Here is a 21,046-nt window from a genome sequence, read left to right on the forward strand (position 1 = left end):
AAAGAAATAGGAACACTGCCGTGACTCGGATTCGAACCGAGGTTGCTGCGGCCACAACGCAGAGTACTAACCACTATACGATCACGGCGCGCCACTGAGCCGGCGGCGAGGCCAGTTTTTGCGCTACTACTTTTAATATAAATCCATTCCAATTATTTAGCTGTTCTGTTGTTGAAAACTACAAGTATTCGTGAGCTTCCGTCACGTCTTCCCTCCGTTATTCCCTTCGCATTCTGATGCATTTCTCATCTCCTCTGCGTCCAGCCCGTGCCTCAGATCAGGTCTCCTGGGAAATATCTTTGTTTTGTCCTTGCCTCCCTTGCTTCATTCCCTCCTCCTTACATTTCCTCTTTTGACCAACCCTCCCCACCGCCTCCTTCCGGCTCCCGGCCCACCTACCGTGGCTGAGCTGAGGGAGGGCAGCGCCAGCGGCTCAGACTGTCGGGTGAAGGCGGAGCAAAGAACCGAAAGAACCATTATGAGCCCATCGGGCATTCAGCTTCCCTTGGGTCCCACTCGGCTCAATCCCGGGGTGTCGCGGCCCCGGGCGACTCCGGGGCGCTGGCATCTGCGGCGGGTGTGGAGCAAGGCGCGGCGGGGACGCTTGCCTGCCCTTCTGCCTTCGGAATTGCCCAACGCGCGGCTTCCCCACGAGTTTCTCCGGTTTTCCGAGGCTTTGGAATCAGTACAACTGTCCTGCGAAAGGCGGGTGGCTCCGCCTAAAGTGGAAGGCGTGCTTGCTGTCTGTGGGATGAGGTGGGGAAGGAGGGAGAGGGGACGTAATTTCCACGTGTCTCTGTGGTGCAATCGGTGAGCGCGTTCGGCTGTTAACCGTAAAGGTTGGTGGTTCGAGCCCACCCAGGGACGCCTCCTCTGCCATGTTTAGGGTGTAATTAAAGGGTTTGTAGTTACTTCTGTTTTGCATATCCTTTCACGTAAACTTGAAGCTAGGCCTCTATTACCCTCCTTTTCACCTATGTCTTGTCCATAACAAGAGAACCTAAGCCGAGATCATCGCTGATCCTCACAGAAGAGCTCTGAAGGAAACAGTTAGGTCACTTCGTCATCTCACCGTTACCCTCTGGGTTCCTTTTAACAGTGAAGTTTCGTCCCTTGTTTGTACTAGTATTTACTGAGCCCTTTACATATAACTTTGAAATTAATTTGCTTATATGCTTTTATTATTACGAACAATACTGCAGTCATCATTCTTGTACACATGCCTATGGTTAGAGTGCCTGAAGCACAATTGTTTTATGAGATAGACACAGTTTTGTAAATGGTTCCATTCTCTCACCTTTGTTGGCTTATTAGCTATAACTCTTTATTTTGTTATTTCAGCGACTGCTTTAGGCTTTAGAGCAGACATCTGTAACTTACCACAGCCTGCCTTCAAGTGATGTCTTCACTTTTCTCCCCTGCTTGCCTTTATGCTATCGTTGTCATGCATTTTACTTTGAGTATGTTATAAACCCCACAACCCAAGGTTATTACTTTTCTTTAAACTGTCCCATGTTTTTAAAGAGATTTAAATGATAAGGGGAAAAAGGTTATATGTTTTTCATGCAGATACCATTTCTGTTGTCCTTCATCCCTTTGTGCATATGGAGATTTCCCTCTGATGTGAGTTTCTTTCTTCCTAGAGGACTACTTTAACCTTTCTTGTGGTTTGGGTTGCTGGTGATGAAGTTTTTCAGCAATTGTATGTCTGTAAATATCATTATTCACCTTTATTGTTGAAAGACTTTTTTGAGGATAGGAGCCATAGAATTCCACGTTGACTTTTTTTCTCTCAGTTCTTTAAAGATGTTGCTCCACTGTCTTTTTCACTTGCTGCAGTGCTTCTGATGAGAAATCTGACATTATATTTATTTTCTGTATGTAGCCTGTGTTATCCCTCTGGCTGCTTTTGAGATTTTTTCCCAATTGATTTGAGCAATTTAATTATTATGTGACTAGGTGTGGTCTCCTTCATATTTATTGTGCTTGAGGATCATTTGACTCCTTGGATCAGTGGTTTATAATCTTAATTGTGGCTGGAAAATTTTCTGTCATTGTTTCTAAAAAATGAGTCTGATACAAAGCAAATCTGATACATGGTAGCAGTAGGTCCTGAGGAGGATCAGCAGACCCATGTAAGGCAACTACTCAGACTTTATAGGGAGACCTTCCAGCTTCTTCAGGTAAGTGGAGGTAACCTACTTCATGTAACCTCCTCAAACAAGGGAGGAAGGGCTGCTTCTCAGGTAACCTGAGGCTCGGGGCAATTTAGGGTTTCAAGAGCCCCACCTTCATCAGAATCTATCCATAAGACCCCATCCCAATCAGTCCTTCTTAATAAATTCCCTGACTTGAACATAAGAGATTCTGTGATGTTGAAAATTCAATTTAGGTTTAGTTTGCAGAGCTCGGGCCTACAGTTATACTACTAGACAAGGTTTTAAGGTTGTTTTGTTTTGTTTTGTTTGAAATATGGTTATAGAATCTTTCAGGTCCCTAACCTAAATCTTGAGCTAGGAACTTAGAACCTTGAGCTCATCATTTTGTTTCCCCAATTCCTCCAGTTTACATGTAAGTAACCAACCCATTATACTCATATCTTCACTAAAATGTTCTATGGTGGCAACTATTTGACCACTCTAATCCTTACTTTCTATGGGAATCTAAATACAGGTGTCTGCAGATGATGATTTGGGAAAATGTTGTGCTACTGCATGCCATGAACCGAAAGTGTTCTCTGACATCAGGGTCATTAATAATTTCACATCTAATCAGGCCCAAGATCCAATTCCAGATAATATAGAACCACTCCATTTATTATCACTCAATTCTAACCAAGGGTGTCACCTCAACAATGCTAAACATAGAACAATGACACCACACAAAGACGACTAGGAACTTCAGCATACTGGATTTCTACTACCATGCCACTTTCTTGTGCCCACGCACACAAACTCAAACACACATCTTACTCCCTCCTCCCAAATATTAAATCAGGCATTTGTACTACCTAGGTTTTCAACAAAACAAGGCAAGGCTTGAACCACATTGGAGGCCTCAGTTTTCTGTCCCACTTGCCTCACCATCCTTCTACTTCCTCTCATTAGATTTTCATTTATTCCTGCCCTTCTGCAACATGTCCTTCTTCAAGCCCCTGGCCCTCTCTCTCAGGAACAGGAGGTAAATGGAGAATTATGATATTGTTGACATTACTACAGGCTTGTTCCCTGGAGAGACATCAACTCAAAGAAGACCATTTATCCATCCCAGGGTATTTTGTAGAAAAAAAGCTTAGAAAACTAACACTTGAATATCTGCTTTTCCTACAAAGAGAAATTTGAAGTGACACTGCTGGCAGCTGTGAAGTTAGCTCTGGGTATTAAGCTAAAATGGAAGCCTTTGCATTCACCATGGGGCTGAGGAGAAATGGCAGTCAAAACTGGTTGGAAGGAGGCTTCTGAATCCATGACATATCACTTCCACCAAAGAGAAGTCATGTTTCCACTTCTCAGTTTGTAGGTGGAATTTACAGAAGCTTTCATTCTGAGGGAGGTAAGGAACAAGTTATGGGAGGGCAGTTGACTGTCAGTATAGCCTTGAAATCATTTAACTAACAGGTGTTCTCATGAGCCCCAAAATGTGTTCCATGACATGACTTCCTCAGTCATGTCTCCAATATCTGAAGCCTCCCCAGGCTCCCAAAGCTAGAGAAGTTTGAAAGAGGAGAGAATGAAAGAGACACAAGCCTAGGTTCTTGTAAGCACATTCTAGAGTATGGTACAAAGACTTCAGGGTCACCAGTCTCTTGGGCTATCAACTAAGTGGGTTTGGTGGCATAAACCTACTTGGAATCAAAGCTTCCTTTTGAATCTTTTCAGGTAGATTCCCTACACGGTTGAGTTTTGCTGTCATTTCAGCAGTGATCTCATCCTCTTTGCCCTTACCATTTAAATCAGATAACAAAAAGCCCTAATTAGTAGAGTGTTGGTGGACATAATAGAAATATTTTCATCTAAGCTCTGGAAATTAAAGGTAAAATTTGCCCTCAAAGTAGTTTTCTTATGTTGCCAGAATTTGGTTCTTTGTAACTGTGTATCCTTGGAAGGCAGGCTTCGTGTGCTCCAAACTTGTTTCCAGTTCTTGCTTAGCTCAGTGAGCTTAGATCTATCTCTAGAGTTCCTCTGGAGTCCAAGGACGCAAGATGTCTCTTATATTTCTTGTATTTCAAACATGACCTTTCTGAAAAGAGTACATTGTCTTTAAAAAAAAAAAAAAAAAAAAGGTGATTCTACCCAGTTTTTGAATGAACATTTTTCACATTGAGGCAACCTCTCCACTGTAGTGTCCCCATTCCTTCCTGAATTCAGTGCTGCCTGCTGTGTCCAAATTTAGGGCATGTGATGTCCAAAATTCAACTGCATTCTATACCAGGAGCAATATCTCCATGAGAGCTCAGCACTCCCTAGGCTCCTGCTTCGGGGCTGTATTGCCTTTCCCTGGAAGAAAGGGCCTAGGATTTTCACATCCTGGATTCAGAATCCCACATCTCAGTCAGGACTCCTGATTTGAGAACAGAACACCAACTGAAAGTTTTCACTGCTTGGACCTTGGAGCTCCTGGAAGCTGCAGGAGCTAGGGGACGTGCACAGATCAGAGGCATGAGACAGCTCCTTGCAAGCCAAGAACTGTGGGACTCCTCCCCTCCCCCACCTTTTCCTTCCTCTTCATTACATTCCTCTGCCAGGTCATTCCTCTCAAATTCCAGGGCCTCTTTCTTGCCTTTCCCTCAGAAATAGGAGATCTCTCTGGCTCTTGTCACTTTGTTCTATTTGATCAAATTTCAAGTCTAATACTTTAACCAGGCCTTCATGTTTTAAACAGTTCCCTAGCCAAGGCTGAAGGTCTCAGGGCATTTGGCTGCTTTAAAATGGTGAATATCTGTTCCAAGTCAGCCCTTGATTACATGTTTGAATTGGACAGAAGACCAGCCATGAAGCCAAGTGTCAACTATTCACATCACTGGGCCGCCACCTAGTGCAGGGCCAAGGTCCAGGAAACACAGACTACCATGCTGACTCTACTTTCTCTTCTTTCAACTTTAGATTCTTTGTTTTGATGTAGATAATGATGTTTTCTAAGGGAACAACTGCGTTTCTATCTTCCCAATACCTGTGTCATCTAGTTCCCTGTCTTTTATTTACTTTCATATGTGTGCATTTGTTTATTTATGCTGACCTACAGGTCATCAAGTGAGATATTTTACTCAGGATTAAGGAAAGCATAAAAGACAGAGAAGCTTCCTTAAGACAACTAAAGTTTGTTCCCTTGGTTGGTTCTTCTTACAGGAAAGTATCTCAGATGGAAAGCAGGCAGGAACTGCTTTTGTGAAAGACTTTCATGTATCCTTTTTCTCAAGGGTGTCTATGGAAAGACAAGGAAAAAAAATCAAGCGTGTCCTTGGATTCCTCTGGGATCCTGGATATAGAAGCTTGGTTACTACCCCATGTTGGGGAGAGGCACAGCTGAATATGAACCACAAATCAGGATACCTCAGACTGGAGCCAGGACCATTTAAGACCAAGCACCATTGTTACCTGGGTTGTTAAAGCATGGATTCAGTAATTAAATGTTAAATAATCTAAATATATGAAAGTCACTTAACAGTTCCAGAGTGATTTAGAGTAGAACAATGTTGTATACTGCCAGAAACTTGTCTTACTAATTGCCAGATTCTCAAAAAGACATTCCCAAAATATTTAAATAAAATGTAATGACGTTATCTTATTTTTTAAAAAACAGACTAAGCACCATTATTACAAGGCAGCCACCTACCTGACAGCAGTGATACAGACAATTCTGGACAGCTCTTGAGAATTATCCCCTACTTTTGATAATTTTCCACCTGCTCCCCTCATCCTCCCACCACAGAAAGATTCTTCACCTTTTTGTCGAGTCAGAACCCTTTACAGTGTTGGTAGGAATGTAAACTGGTGCAGCCACTATGGAAAACAGTATGGAAATTGTGCAAAAAAGTAAGAATAAGACTGCCATATGATCCAGCTATTCCACTTCTAGGTATTTATCCAGAAAATACAAAACCAGTCATTGGAATAGATATATACACCCATACATACATCAAAGCATAATTTACAATAGCCAAGATATGGAAACAACCCAAGTGTCCATCAACAGGTGAATGCATAAAGAAGATGTGGCATACATACACAATGGAGTACTATTCAGCTTTAAAAAAAAAAAAAGAAATCTTGCCATTTGTTACAACATGGATGGACTTCGGGGTATTATGCTAAATGAAATAAGTCAGGTAAATAAAGACAAATACCGTGTGATTTTACCCATATGTGGAATTAAAATAAAAATTTAAATGAATGAACAAACCATACAAAAAGAAACACATAGGTACAGAGAACAGAGTAATGGTTACCAGAGGGGAAGGAGGAGGAGAGAGGGGAAGTGAGTAAAGTAAATTGTTATAAACAAACAAACAAAAAATCCTTGCAGGACAGAAAGCCAGGCAAGAAGCAAGGGGGCAGCTGCACTTCCCTGAAGGGTCTCTCCCAAGGTAGGAGGTTCCACTGGGCAGTTGGACTCAAGACCCCACAGCCCCCCAAAGCAACCAAGCAGAGTCCACAGGGCAGCAGGTCCTGGGGGGAATACCAGCATAGTCATGTTCCTCCTACAAGCTCAAGGAGTGCCTGGCCTGCACTATCAGGAAGAGCGGAATAAATTTCCACCTGAAGCTTCTTGTAGCCCGCAGATAACAGGACAAGAGGGGCCTCCTCGCCAGGACAAAGTCTTACCCTGGCCTTAGAGCACAGATACCGCAGAAGCTGGTTTTGAGGGACACACCAATGAAGGGAGAAACAGCAGCCCAGTGATCTTGAGTTGAGATGTCTGCAAGTTACTCTCAAACGGTGTAGCAAATTAGGTACATGGAGAGAGACTGAGACAGCAAATGTGGGAAAATGTGCGTTTTGGTGAAGAATATATGCTGTTACTATTCTTGCAAATTTTTGTAGGTGTCAAAGTTTTGTTTTTTTGGTTTTTGGTTTTTTAAAGGAGTAATTCTTACTCACGTCCCAAGTTCTCTACATGGACACTGAAAGTGAGACTGTAGGTATCTGAAATGAAGGAAGGCGTGGAGGCAAGGGGCTGCCCAGGCTGCTCATCACACCTCCCCTCTCCCAGCCTGGGAGAAGCCTTGGACCTGGGGCCCGACCTCACTGGCTTATGGATTCAGTGCAGAGATCTACTGCATCTGCACCTTGGGGCACAGAACACTTGTGAGGAGGAAGTGAAGATTGTTGGGTGCGGAGATGCCACAAAGGGGAAGAAGGGAGAAAAGCAACAAAGCTTAAACTTCCCTGACCGGGAATCGAACCCGGACCGCGGTGGTGAAAGCGCCGAATCCTATCCACTAGACCACCAGGGACGTGCGTACAACCGCTTTGTAAGTGATAGTAGGAAGCCTACAATGAGTGTGTGCTACCTCCCGCCCTCCTGCTCTGAGTGCCGCACCTCCCTCCAAGGAACTGTACCCGAAGAACGTTCCCTCCCTGCTTTCTCCAAAAGAGGAGCCCCACACGAAAGGCCAAACGCTCTGCGGGACAGTGGACGCGCCCGCGAGGCCCGCCGGGGCCGCAAGTCCCGAGCGAGTTGCCCCGTCTGGGCCGCACCTCAGAACTGCCCTGGAGCCGCGCCTTTGCCGGGCGACCGCGTGTGGAGAGCAGGCCGCCGGGGCAGGGACTGTAGAGACAGGAGGGGAGGCGCGCGGGGTGAGACCTCGGGATCCCCAACACCATAAAAGACTCCCGGCGGATGCAGGATGAGGGACGGCTGGACGGAAAATGCTTTCAAACAAGGCTGCACGCCCAGACCTGGATTCCAGGTCTTCCCCTCACTACCTGCGGCGCCTGCCGTTCTCCCGCCTTAGATGACGCCAACTCCAGGTCCTAAGGCTCCGACCAAGAGTTGTCTGTGACGCAGCGTTTTCCTCAGACCCCACAAGCAATTAGTTAGGACTTCGTGTTTGCTTCTCGGTCAGGTGTCTTGGCCTACACAGTCCCTCCTTTTCGCGACTCTGGACTTGGGCAAACGACTCTCCTGATAAAGGCGGGGAAATCAGTGTAACGCTCGGCTCCCTCACCCTGAACCTCGGATGGGGGCGTTGGGCGACCCTTGCGCTTTTTCCTGGGCTGCGTCCCTCTTCCGGGCCCGTCCTCGAGGCCAGGGGCGGGGCCGGGTGCCCTCAGCGCGCTCCTGTCGCCGGCTCTGGAGCCCCGCGCCTTCCCTTGCGGCTGCAGCGAGGCTCCAGGGGCCGCCTGATCGGGTTTACGGGCCCCAGCGGCGCGGGTGTGTGTTTGTGGTCCCTCGGGGGCCCGCTGTCCCTCCGCCCCTATCGGGGAAAGGACGACCGCCCCCTCGTCCTGTCCACGTGGGACAGCAGCGCGCCGGACGCGACCGAAAGACTGCGAATCCGTTCCTCTGGCTGCGCGTGGGAGGTGAAAACTGGAACCTGGAGGGGAGGGAAAAGGGGGGAAATCTCATGAAATGTCCTGATCTAAAGCTATTTTCAAGTCCGCCTCTTTGGGGACTCAGCCCTCCAGCGCTGGCGAGGATGCTGCAGTCCGGTCGCACCCTCGACGGCACTTGGAGTCGACGCGGAACAAGGCAGAGCCCCACGGCTTGGGGGCCAGTGCGCACGCTGCCCGCGCCTTCGTCGGGGTCGGAGCACTTGAACCTCACGTGTGAAGGAAACGCGGTGACCGCCACACTAAGAAAGAAGAAAAGCAACCGCTGGAGAAAATGGCACATGCTTCCCCAAACTTGTAAAGCTTTATTTTTAAAGGAAACCAGACAGGGAGACACAGACACACAGACAGAAAACATTGCATTAAAGTCTTTCAGCAAAAAGAAAGTCATCTGCCTGCTGGCCGTGTGCTGTGAGGTGAACACGAAACCCCCTCCAGACACCGGCTTTCTGGGAAAACCTCTTTGTCTTCCTAGGTTAAATTTCGCTCTCCATGACCTGTTGAAGTGGAAAATTATAAAAGGCAAATAAAAGACGTTTCAGACATTGTAAAAGGTAAAACAAAACTGTTCCTCAAGAAGAATGTCAAGTACGATGAGGGAGGAATGAACAACCGTGAGATCGGCGTGGACCGCGCCTGCGGCTTTCTGCTGGGCCTAGTCTTCAAACGAAGTCAATACAGGCCGGGAAGCGCGGCTCGGCCTGCCTTGATATTCGATGTTTTTCCAACAGCCAAATGACCTGAGACGTCAGCCTTTGCTACGGTTCCTGCTAAACGTGAAAGTGTGATTAAAGTACTGGACTTCAACTAGACGACTAGAATAAGCCACAGCGGCAGGAACCTAAGGAAGCCCCTTTGCCGGGAGACGCCGGAGAAGGGCTGCTACGAAAGGGCTTGCGAGGAAGGAGCTCGCAGGCCAGGCGCAGCAGAGCAGAGGGGAAGGAGGGGAGGAAGGGGAGAGAGGGGAGGGAGGGGAGGGGAAGGAAGGAGGGGAGGGAGGGAGGGGAGGGGGGGGAGGGAGTGGAGGGAGGGAAGGAAGGGCGGGTCCTATGGTTCCTGGGTGGATTCGAAGCATCGATTATTTCCGAGAGCCCAGAGCAATGACCGCCTGCGCCGTGAAAAGGGCCACCGAGGAGCGGGTCCGCAGCCTTGGAGGGGCGGTGTCCACGCTGCTGGGATGCGAGGTCGCATGGGGCTCAGGCTCACCTAACCCCCGGCTCCTGCGGCTTCCGGGAGCTGGAGATTCAGCGGGGGCGACCCCTGCACTTGGTGCATAGCTGTGTGTTGGATGCGGGATCGGGAAGTCAAGCTGGGGGGTCCCCAGGGACCTCGCCTCGGGGGAGGCGAGGAACACTAAGCCAGGGTCTCTCGGGAGCTGCAGCCTCCTTACCTGAGGGCTTGCCTGTGCTCCCAGGGTCCTTTCCTTTCGAAAATATTTGTGGCCAGTCGTGGCAAGAGATACAATTCTTGGATGTGTCTTTAAAAACGTAAAAGGGAGTTGTTTCCGTAGTGTAGTGGTTTTCACGTTCGCCTAACACGCGAAAGGTCCCTGGTTCGGAAACAGGTGGATTCTTTTCTGAAAGTAACATTCACGTTTAAAAACCAAAAAACGGGGCGAGTGGGATGGATGGAGGTAGCGCGTGCAGCTGTATTTTTATCCCCCCGAAATACACGAGGAGTTCCCTTATTGCCTGAAAGCCTACTCAGCACTAGGAACCATCCCTCCTTTGTCTGCTCTGTGTCACTTTAAGACAAGGCCACAGACAGACCAAGAAGGGCACAGGACAAAGCCAACTTAAGGTTATCTTTACATTCGGAAATCCCCTCACCTTCTCACGTGGCGCCTAAATCTCCTCTACACGCTGACACGTATTTTGTCTCTGAAAACAAGCAGTTTATCCCTGTGAAGCTCACTAGCTTACCCCACCTCAGCACACTTGCGGAACACGTTGATTTGCGTGGCGGAACAAAAGAGACCAAGCCAACTCCGCACCGGGTGCTCGACCCAAAGACACGTAGACGAATTTCAGTCTCCAGAACTGCAGCCGGTAGGGGCACGTAAAGGAGTCCTTACACGTGCCATTATCAGGAGAGCCCCTGTAGTGAGGTCAGAGATCAGGAAGTAGAAGGAATCGCTCATCAGCCGCTGAGAGCCAAGTCAGCACCTGACTCATAAGGAAACCGAGGTTCAGAAAGAGAGCGTGACCTTGGCTCTGCCGCACACAGCGCTAAAGCCAGACCAGGATGGAACCCAGCCAGTTACCCTGCGGCCTGGCCTCAGAGCCCAAAGCGTCGCCCAGGACAGGAGAGGTGAAAGGTGATGAGCAGCGGGGCAAGGGCTGGGAGCCTGGCACAGCTGCATTCAGCCGCGGGCCGCTGGGAATCGCCTCCTTTTCTGCTCTGCCATTCTCAAAAATCTAACCTTACTCTTACAGTTTTCAACTGGAGAAGCCAAATTATGGAGGTTTGTTATGTCTGGTTGCCTGGTAGCTACAATTTGGCGTTTTACTGCTGTGGCCCGGATTCGATTCCAGGTCAGGAAAGCTCTAAGTTGTGCTAAATCTTCCTCTTCCCGAACAGAGGGAGTTTGCCAGAAGGGCGATGCAAGACCCTCCTCAGGGTTCCTATTGCCAGGCACCCTTCATGTGGGGGAGGGGAAATGTGATGAACCACCAGGGCTTCTGCCCTCCACCCTTTTCTTCCTTTATTTCAGAAACCTAGTGTCTCACATATGGAGTTTTGCATCCAAAGAGAACCTGGGACTTAACTTCGGAAAAACTCATTAAGAAAACAAAAACAGAAAACCTTTTAAATATACAAAAATTTTGAAATACTAACATTGTCTATTCTGTACCTAATCTCACAGTTAACATTTTCCCACGCTTGCTTTCTCACTCTCTCTCCATATGCATGATTTGCTACACCATTTGAGAGTAACTTACAGACATCTCAACTCAAGATCACTGGTTGGGCCACTGTTGCTCCTTTCCTTTGGCATCTCCTTCAAAACCAGCTTCTGCGGGACCTGTTCTCCAAGGACAGGAGGAAGCTTTGTCTTCGTGAGGAGGCCCCTCTTGCCACTTCAGGAACCTGGAATCTGTTCTCTTTAGGCTGTAGAGAAGCTTCAGGTGGTGTTTTATTTGGCTCTCCCCTGTGCTGATGTTCGATGTTTCCCCAACAGCCAAATGACCTGAGACGTCAACCTTTGCTAAGGTTCCTGCTAAACGTGAAAGTGTGATTAAAGTACTGGACTTCAACTAGACGACTAGAATAAGCCACAGCGGCAGGAACCTGAGGAAGCCCCTTTGCCGGGGACTATGCTGGAGAAGCACTGCTGCAAAAGGGCTTTCGAAGAAGGAGCGCGCGGGTCAGGCGCACCAGAGTAGAGGGAAGGGAGGGAGGGGAGGGGGAGGGGCAGAGTGGGGAAGGGGAGGGGAGGGTGGCGGGGAGGGAGGAGAGAGGGAGGGAAAGGAGTGGGCAGGAGGGGAGGGAGGGGGGAGGGAGGGGAGGGCGACTCCTATGGGTCCTGGGTGGATTCGAAGCACAGCTCATTTCCAAGAGCCAAGCGCACTGACCGCCAGCTCCGTGAAAAGGGCCACCAAGGCTGGGGTCTACAGCCAAGAGGGGCGGTGTCCACGCTGCTGTGAGGTTGGGTCGCCTGAGGCCTAGACGCACCTAACCCGCTGCTCCTGAGGCTTCAGGGAGCTGGGGAGTCAGCGGGGGTTCCCTGAACTCCGGCGCTAGGCTGAGGAACTGGAGACCCTGCGTTGGATGTGGGAGCCCGAAGCTAGACTGTGGGGGCCCCAGGGACCTTGCTTCGCGGGAGGTGAGGAACCCTAAGCTAACACCTCTCGGGAGCTGCAGTGTACTTGCCTGAGAGATCACAGGTGCTCTCAGGATCCTTTTCCTCTAAAATTTTTTGGTGGGTCAGTCGTGGCAAGACATAATACATTCCTTGGATGTTTCTTTAGACCCGCCCCCACTTGTGTTCCTGTGGTTTCCGTAGTGTAGTGGTTATCACGTTCGTCTAACACGCGAAAGGTCCTCGGTTCGAAACCGAGCGGAAACAAATAAGAGTTACTTCTCTTTGTTTTTTTCCCCTGAAACTTACATTCACGTTTAAAAACCAGAAAGGGGGCGAGTGGGATGGGTTGTGGCAGAATGTGTAGCTGCGTTTCTCTCTCCCCAAACCCAGGAGGAGTTCCGTTACCACCTGAAGCCTCCTCAGCACTAGGAACCAGCCCTCCTTTCTCTGCTCTGAGGCACTTTGGAGACCAGGCCACAGACATTCTAAGGAGGGCACAGGAGAAGGCCGACTTCAGGTTATCTTTAAATCTGGAAATCCCCTCACCTTCTCATCTGGCGCCTAAATCTCCTCTACACGCTGACACGTATTGTCTCTGAAAAGCAAGAAATGCATCCCTGTGAAGCAACCTTGGCTTTCCCTCACCTCAGCACACTTGCGAAACAATTTGATTTGCGTGACAGAAAAAAAGAGGATGAATTCAACTCTGCACAAGGGGCTCAAGCCAGACACGAGGATGAAGAATTTCAGGCTCCACGAATTGAGCTGGTCGGGGAGGAAAAGGACCAGGTAACATGCCTTTATCAGGAGAGCCCCCGGAGCCAGATCAGATCAGGAAGTAGACGGATCCATTCATCATCACCCGCTGAGAGCCAAGTCAGCCCCTGACTCATAAGGAAAGTGAGGTTCAGAAAGAGAGCGTGACTTTGGCTCTGCTGCACACAGCGCTAAAGCTAGAGTAGGATGGAACCCAGCCTGTTACCTTGTGGCCTGGCCTTAGAGCCCAAAGCGTCGCCCAGGCGGGGAGTGGTGAAGGGTGATGAGCTGCGTTCAGACCTGGGCTCTGGGAATCGCCTTTTTTCTGCTCTCTGCATCTCTAAAATCTAACTTTTACTGGGGTAGACTGCCTATCTCCACTTTACTTAGTTATTCTGTGGTTTTATCTTGTTTCTTCATTTGGAACATATCCTTCTGTCACCTCATTTTGCCTAATGTATTTTTCTTTATTTCTATGTGTCTGGTAGGTTGGTTACATTTCCTGGTCTTGGAGAAGTGGCCATTTGTAGGGGACTTCCTGTGGGTACCAGCAGCCCACTACCCTCTCATCACCAGATCTATATGCTCTAGGGGTGCCCTGTATGTGGGCTGCATGGGTCCTTCTGTTGTGCCTGGCTGACTGCAGTGCATGGCCTGGTAGGATTAGTTGGTCCCCGTCTCTTTGGTTGTCAGGCCCTGCCTTGTTTGGAATCTGCAGCTGCTAGTTGGCACTGCCGGGTCAAGAAGCAACTGGCTGTGGAACCCCCGTTGGAAGGGGTGGCGGGGGCTAGTGCTGGTTCACTGGTGGGTGAAGCCAGGTGCTAGGGCTAGTGCTAGTGCTGGCCCACTGGTGGGCAGAGCGGGGTCCTGGGGTTTGGCTGCAAGGCCCAGGAGTCCCAGAGCTGATGTCAGACTGCAGGTGGGTGGGGCTGGTTCCTGACACAGCTGACTGTGGGGGTTCTGTGTGTCCTGATACTTGTGTTGGCCTGCTAGTGGGCGGGGCCAGGGTCCAGCCAGTCCCAGGGCTAGTGGAAACACGGGACAGTTTAAAGAAAAGGAATAACCTTGGATTGTTATTATTTGGATGGTTATAAACCTTGGGTTTATAACATTTTCAAAGTAAAATGCATGGCAACAAAAGCATAAAGGCAGGCAGGGGAGTAATGTGAACTGGTATGACTTCACTTGAAGGCAGACTGTGGTAAGTTAGTTACAGATGTGTGCTCTAAAGCCTAAAGCAATTGCTGAAATAACAAGAGTTATAGCTAGTAAGTCAACAAAGGCAAGAAAATGGAATCATATACAAAACTATGTATAATCTATGATAGAGCAATTGCTCTTCTGGCTTTCTACCCTATGGACATGTGTAGAAGAATGATGACTGCAGCATTACATGTAATAATAAAAGCATAGAACCAAATTAATTTCAAAGTATATGCAAAGGGGTAAATAAATACTATACAGACAATGGAAGAAACTTCATTGATTACAGGAATTCACAGGGTAGTGATGAGTCTACTCTTGAGGATTCCTCAATTCCCAGTGACCTGTTTTCCTCCTGAGCTCCTCTGGGAGGATCGATGATGATCTGGCCTTAGTTAGATCCTCCTGTTGTGCACAAAACACAGAGTACAGGAACATATTAGTGGAGGAGTCTGTCTCTGCCTTTGAGGCAGAGGATGTGTATAAACGGGAGAATCCCAAATCCTCTGCATTTTGGACGCTGGAAAGATGCGTTCCTGGGTGGGCTCGAACCACCAACTTCTCGATTACCAGCCGAACGCGCTAACCGTTTGCGCCACAGAAACAGCTAATAGATGGTGTTCTCTCTCTCTTCCCTCACCACATCCCCAGCGAGAGCAAGCACGCCTTCCACTCTATGCCGAGGCACCCGCCTTTAGCAGTGCAGTCGTACCTGCTGAAAAGAGCCCGGGAAAACCGGAGAAACCCGTGGGAAAGCCGTGCGTCGGGCGATTCCGAAGGCAGAAGGGCAGCCGAGCGTCCCCGCCGCGCCTTGCTCCACACCCGCCGCAGATGCCAGCGCCTCGAAGACGCCCGGGGCCACGAGCCCCCAAGCCTGAGCCGAGTGGGGCCCAAGGGGAGCTGAATGCTGGGTGGGCTCTGTGACGGCTCCCCGTTTGCTCCGCCTTCACCCGACCATCTGCCCCGCAGGTTTAGTAGGTGTGCTCGGTATGGCTGCGTCGGGAAAAAGATCAGGTCAAAAGAGGAAACGTGAAAAGGAGCGAAAGCAAGTAGAGGCATGGATGAGACAAGGACACCTCCCAGGAAGCCTGTGAGGAGGCTCGGGCCAGATCCGGAGAGAGAAAAATTGCTTTTATTAAGTAGCAGAATGGGGAGGGAGAATCGGAGAAGAGCATGAAAGAGAGAAAAGCACGAACATCTGTAGGTGTCCAAGAATAAAACAGCAAAAGCAGTGTGAATATATTTACCTTCAAAAAATGACGGGAAGTGCAGTGACTGCCAGCCGGCCTGTGGCGCATCATGACCGCACGGTGGTTAATACTATGTGGTGGCCGCAGTAATCTCGGCTCAAATCCGAGCTATAGCAGGGTGGTGTCTGTGACTGGTCTCTCGGTTTGCTTTTTTTTTAACATCTTTATTGGAGTATAATTGCTTTACAATGGTGTGTTAGTTTCTGCTCGGTTTGCTTTTAATGCCAGCACCAGCTACGCCCCTTAAGAAGCGGTTAGAGAGCGGAGTATACCGCCGGCCACACAGCGCGATGCGATCAGAAGAGGAGTAAATCCCACGGTGCACAAACCTGCGGGTGGCCTTGTCTCACTACTGACCAGATAATGTCTCTAAGGGTGAAATACAGCCTCTCAAGGAGGCTTGTCTGTACGTTCCGCTAATTAAATAGTGCCGTCATTACCATTTTTCTGGTAAAGATAGTTCAAGTATCAGTGTTGGGTTTTTTCTAAACGAAAACGAGGTTTTAATGAGTTTACAATAAAATGCAAACTAGTTGTCATCATCTACACCAGCTTGTCTCCATCCATCATCTACTAATTTTTATGGGAACAGTAAATCATTGAGCTACAGTTCACATAGAGTTAAAAGCACAAATCTTTATAGCACAGTTTTTTGAATTTTAGCAAATGTAACTATTACCCAGATCAAGTTATAGAATATTGCCATCATCCCAGAAATGTCCCCTGAGCCTCTTTCCAGGCAATTCCTACTTTCTCTCTCTTAGTTGATTACTATTTTGAGGTCTATTGCTGAAATAACTATTGCCTGCTATTGAAATTCAAATGAATGAATGTATTTTTTTGTATCTGGCTTTTTAAATACAACAATATGTTCATTAAACATAACTATATTATCGTGTATATCACTTCTTAATTTTAGTATTATTGAAGTAATTTTGGTGTTATCTGTTGTTATTTGTTGAATATTCTTGGTGTTTTGATGAATATTCTATACCAATCTTTTTGTATACTTGTGCATTCATAGAAGTACTGCGACTGCTGGGTCAAGATTAACTTTATCTTGGTAAAGGAACAAGATTAACTTTATCAGAAACTGACAAATAGTACTCTAGAATGGTTTCAAACCAGTAACTATGGTTGGAATTTCTCTGCATTCTTGTCAGCATTTGGTGTACTAATTCTTTTAAATATAGCCATGCTGGAGGATGTGTAATGATATCTCCATATAGTATTAATATGCATTTCCCTAATGAATAAAAATGTCAAGAATATTTTCTTGTAACTTTTGGTCATTAAGATATCTTCCTTTGTGATCCAGGACGACCTTGGCTTAGCCTTCCCAGGAAAAGGAAACAGGGTCGGGTGGTCAGTCGCTGTGCAGGTGGATCCTCCCGAGGTGTCTCTCCGAGACAGAGACCCAGACTCGGGGTGTTTGGAGCGGCGACATGTGCAGATCAATGACTGGCACGGCATCCGCGCCCCCTTCCGGCCTCCCAGGCCTTTGCCATCTCCACGCACTCCTCAGTTAAGCAAGGGCAGAGAACTGTCAGTTGAGACAGCGCAATGGCTGCAGGTTGGTCTGTTTGGAGCCGCTGCGGAAAGGTGGTCGGTGTTGTGAGCTGTGCAGTGAGTTCTCCTGTGTGTGTGTGTGTGTGTGTGTGTGTGTGTGTGTGTGTGTGTGTGTGTGTGTTGGGGGGAGATTGGGGAGGAGATGTGGGAGGGGAGGTCTTCGCTTGAATTCCTTTGAGGAAAGAGGTTTAGAAAAACAGCGTGGGGCGGGTGGAAGGGAGGGTGGCGACCCTGAGTGAACCTTGGAGGGGTGGAAGGCTTCACTGTGCCTGCGGAGTATGTGCCCCTAGTTACCTGGCAGGAAAGATGCCATGATAATTTTTGAATTAAATTGAAAGCATGATAATTTTTGAATAATAAATTTCTTCTGATATTTTAGTATCAAAAATAATGCTGTAGGGCTTCCCCGTGGCGCAGTGGTTAAGAATCCTCCTGCCAATTCAGGGGACACGGGTTCGAGCCCTGGTCCGTGAAGATCCCACATCCCGCGGAGCAACTAAGCCCGTGCGCCACAACTACTGAGCCTGCTCTCTAGCGCCTGTGAGCCACAACTGCTGAAGTCCGCGCGCCTAGAGCCCGCGCTCAGCAACGAAGACCCACCGCAGCCAAAAATAAATAAATAAAATGAATAAATTCATATAAAAAATAATGCTGTAGAAAGTTCTTACTTATAAATCCTTGGCAATTCTGTAAGATAGGCACTGTCCTTTTTTCCACCCTGTAGCCAACCTGTCAGTGTTAAATACCTTTAACAAAAATTTTCCAACAATCAAACGCTTGGGGCCAATTGCCTTAGCTTGTTACCGTCTCAGTTCAAGGACTCTAGGTAATCGGCACAATACCCTGGATTAGTTCAAATGGAGAATTTTTTCTCACTCTCTTCTGTTTTGTCTCCTTTCTTCAGTTCTTAGGTAACAACATCCTAATAAAATGGTTGGCAACAACAACACAAGTATATCACTGTATCTTGGGGAATGTTAGTGCTTTCATTGTTCATATGCTTGTCTACCCAATTTGTGCTTGGAGCCAAGGAAGAAGAGCTCTGCCATGGGCCCCACTCTGGCACTCTTCTGGCTGTGCCTTCTTCCATTAGGCAAGGATCATGTGGAGCCAAGAGGACATTCCCACATGGTGCCCATGTCCTCCCTCCCCCATAGGGCTGTCAAATGTGTAACGAATCCCAGAGTCCCTTGCCCAAGTGTCTTTTAGCTCATGTATAGAGACTGTGGATCTTTCTTCCTCGCATTGTCAAACTGAGGGCAAAATGCCCTTTTGTTTGTTTGTACTCAAACCTAGGGCTTGTGGGCAATGTGACATCAAGAGACCACTTTTTAGGGAGAGCTAGTGGATGTAGCATGGATGTGTTGGAGTTGCAGAACACAATCTGGTTCCAGCAGGCCAGTAGGCAAGTGGTGATGGATGTTCTCACCATGCTTCCTTTTTCTGGTGTGTCACTCCAAAAAGTATAGGAATTCTAAAATCCTATACATTCAGGTGATTATAAACGTATAGTTTTCAAAGTAAGAGAATACAATCTATTTCAGTTTCAACTGAGAGATTTTTTTTTAAAAGCTTGATCAGTAGCTTTAAAAAAGATAGACCCAAGGTAGATGCCAAGCTTGTCACTAACATTTGCAGGTGCCAGTGCAAAAAATAAAAACAGAGGCATGAAAGCTGCTCACACTCTGAGGTTGGAGTGCCAAGATAGCTTATTTCATATTCTGTTCCAGGGGGCCTTGAGTACAAGAAATATGGAAGTCAAGTTTTAGTCCCAGACTAACTTGAGAAGTCATATAGGAGGTCCTCACTGCATTAAGCTGGGGCCCCAAAGTCTTAAGCCCTCAGGGGTAAGGGTCATCCGATCTAGTCCTGTCCCTTCAAATCCCAGGGCTCTTTGGACAAGGCAGCCTTGGTGCCACAAACAGTATAAAGAATAAGAAAGTTTTAAAAGTTCATGAGAAATCGTGGCCACAGACTTGACCTCTAGCAGATTTGGATGTACACAAATTGATGAAGGACAACAAAAATGGCATCTGCAGGGAAAATATATAACATTTATTTTATTTTTATTATTGGTATTATTATTACTATTTAAATCTTTTTAAAAACATGGGACAGTTTAACGAAAAGTAACAACGATGGATTGTGGGGTTTATAACATATGCAAAGTAAAATGTATGACAATAGCATAAAGGCCGGCAGGGGAGAAATGTGAAGAGGTGTGGCATCGCTGGCAGGCAGGCTGTGGCAAGTTACCGATGTATGCTGTAAAGCCTAAAGCAGTCGCTAAAATAGCAAAAGAAAGAGTTATAGCTAATAAGCCAACGAAGGTGAGAGAATGGAACCATATACAAAACCATGTAAATACTATGATAGAGCAGTTGCTCTTCCAGAACTCTACCCTATAGACATGTGTACACGAATGATTTTTTATTTTTTAAGAAAAAAAAAGCATAGGACCAAATTAATTTCAAAGTTATATGGAAAGGGTTCAATAAATACTAGTACAAACAATGGAAGAAACTTCATTGCTAAAAGGAACCCAGAAGATAACGATGAGATGAGGAATCCTGGATTCCAAGTGACCTGTTTTCCTCCAGAGCTCTTCTGTGAGGATCAGTGATGATCTAGGCTTACGTCCTCCTGTTGTGCATAAGACTCGGGGGACAAAAGCGTAATGGAAGGCTTCTGCACTTTTAGAGAAATGTACAGGGTAGAAACAACCACAAACCCTTTACATTCTAAAACAGTAAGACCCGTCCCTGGGTGGGCTCGAACCACCAACCTTTCAGTTAACAGCCGAACGCGCTAACCGATTGCGCTACAGAGACACCTTCAAGCTGCCTTTCCTCTCCCCTCCCCCACATCATCTGCGTTGAGAGCAAGTCCGCCTTTCGCAGGACTGATGAGCTGGCTCTAAGCTTGGGACAACCGCAGACGTGGAGTCGACGCAGCGCGTTCGTTCCGTGGGAAAGCCGTGCGTCGGGCGATTCCCAAGGCAGAAGGGCAGCCGAGGGTCCCCGCCGCAGATGCCAGCGCCCCGGAGACGCCAGGGGTCGCTACCCTACCCGCCTGAGCCGAGTGGGGCCCAAGGGAAGCTGAACGCCCTGTGGGCTTCGTGATGGCTCCCCGTTTGCTCCGTCGTCACCCGACCATCTGGGCTCGGCCGCGGGAGCCGGAAAGAGGGGTTGGGGAGGGTTGCTCAAAAGGGAAATATAAAGAGGCGGGAATGAAGCAGGGGAGGCAAGGACAAAGCAAAGATAACTTCCTGGAAGGCTGTGCAGAGACAAGGGCTGGACACAGGGGAGATGAGAAAAGCATCCGAATTGGGAGGGAATAACGGAAGGAAGATGTGAAGGAAAATCAGGAGTGCCTGCAGTTATCCAACAACAAAGCAGAGCAGTAACTGGAACGGATTTATGTCAAAATGAGAAGAGCAAGAGTGCAGTTGACTGCCAGCACGGTGGCGCGCTGTGGTCGTATAGTGGTTAGTACTCTGCGTTGTGGCCGCAGCAACCTCGGCTCGAGTCCGAGTTATAGCAGTGTTTTCCCCCATCTTTTGCGTTGTATCTACCAAAGCAACTCTTAGCTTGTCGCTGGCTTGTCCAAACGGCGTAAGGTAAGGAGAACGGAGGTCAGCCCATCAGTGCACTAGGCTATAGAGCTCTGGATGTGCTCCGGGTCTCACCATTTAAGAGAAAATATCTAAAGATCAGGTTCAAGCTCTAAATGAGTCTTATGTGTAACTTCCACGAAGGAAATGGTCTAGTCACCATTTCCTTTTTGTTTTGGTTTTGGTCTTTGGTGCAAATGTTTCAAACATCAGTCATGCTTTTTTACACAAAATAAAACAGATTTTAAAGAGTTTACAGTATACTGCAAACTGATCATGGTCTACACTGGATTTTCTG

At 47.7% G+C, this 21,046-nt stretch overlaps 5 non-coding genes across 5 annotated transcripts; 2 read left to right on the forward strand and 3 right to left on the reverse strand.

Moving 5' to 3' along the window:
- Positions 1-16: 16 nt before the first annotated feature.
- Positions 17-88, reverse strand: TRNAH-GUG (transfer RNA histidin (anticodon GUG)). The gene has a single exon. It is a non-coding gene; the product is annotated as a tRNA-His (tRNA).
- A 704-nt stretch (positions 89-792) lies between these two features.
- Positions 793-867, forward strand: TRNAS-GCU (transfer RNA serine (anticodon GCU)). The gene has a single exon. It is a non-coding gene; the product is annotated as a tRNA-Asn (tRNA).
- An 11,681-nt stretch (positions 868-12,548) lies between these two features.
- Positions 12,549-12,621, forward strand: TRNAV-AAC (transfer RNA valine (anticodon AAC)). The gene has a single exon. It is a non-coding gene; the product is annotated as a tRNA-Val (tRNA).
- A 2,226-nt stretch (positions 12,622-14,847) lies between these two features.
- Positions 14,848-14,921, reverse strand: TRNAT-GGU (transfer RNA threonine (anticodon GGU)). The gene has a single exon. It is a non-coding gene; the product is annotated as a tRNA-Thr (tRNA).
- Positions 14,922-19,892: 4,971 nt separating this feature from the next.
- TRNAN-GUU (transfer RNA asparagine (anticodon GUU)) lies at positions 19,893-19,966 on the reverse strand. The gene has a single exon. It is a non-coding gene; the product is annotated as a tRNA-Asn (tRNA).
- Positions 19,967-21,046: the final 1,080 nt, after the last annotated feature.

Source organism: Balaenoptera acutorostrata, chromosome 1, assembly GCF_949987535.1.
Source record: "Balaenoptera acutorostrata chromosome 1, mBalAcu1.1, whole genome shotgun sequence".
Classification (NCBI taxonomy): Eukaryota; Metazoa; Chordata; class Mammalia; order Artiodactyla; family Balaenopteridae; genus Balaenoptera; species Balaenoptera acutorostrata.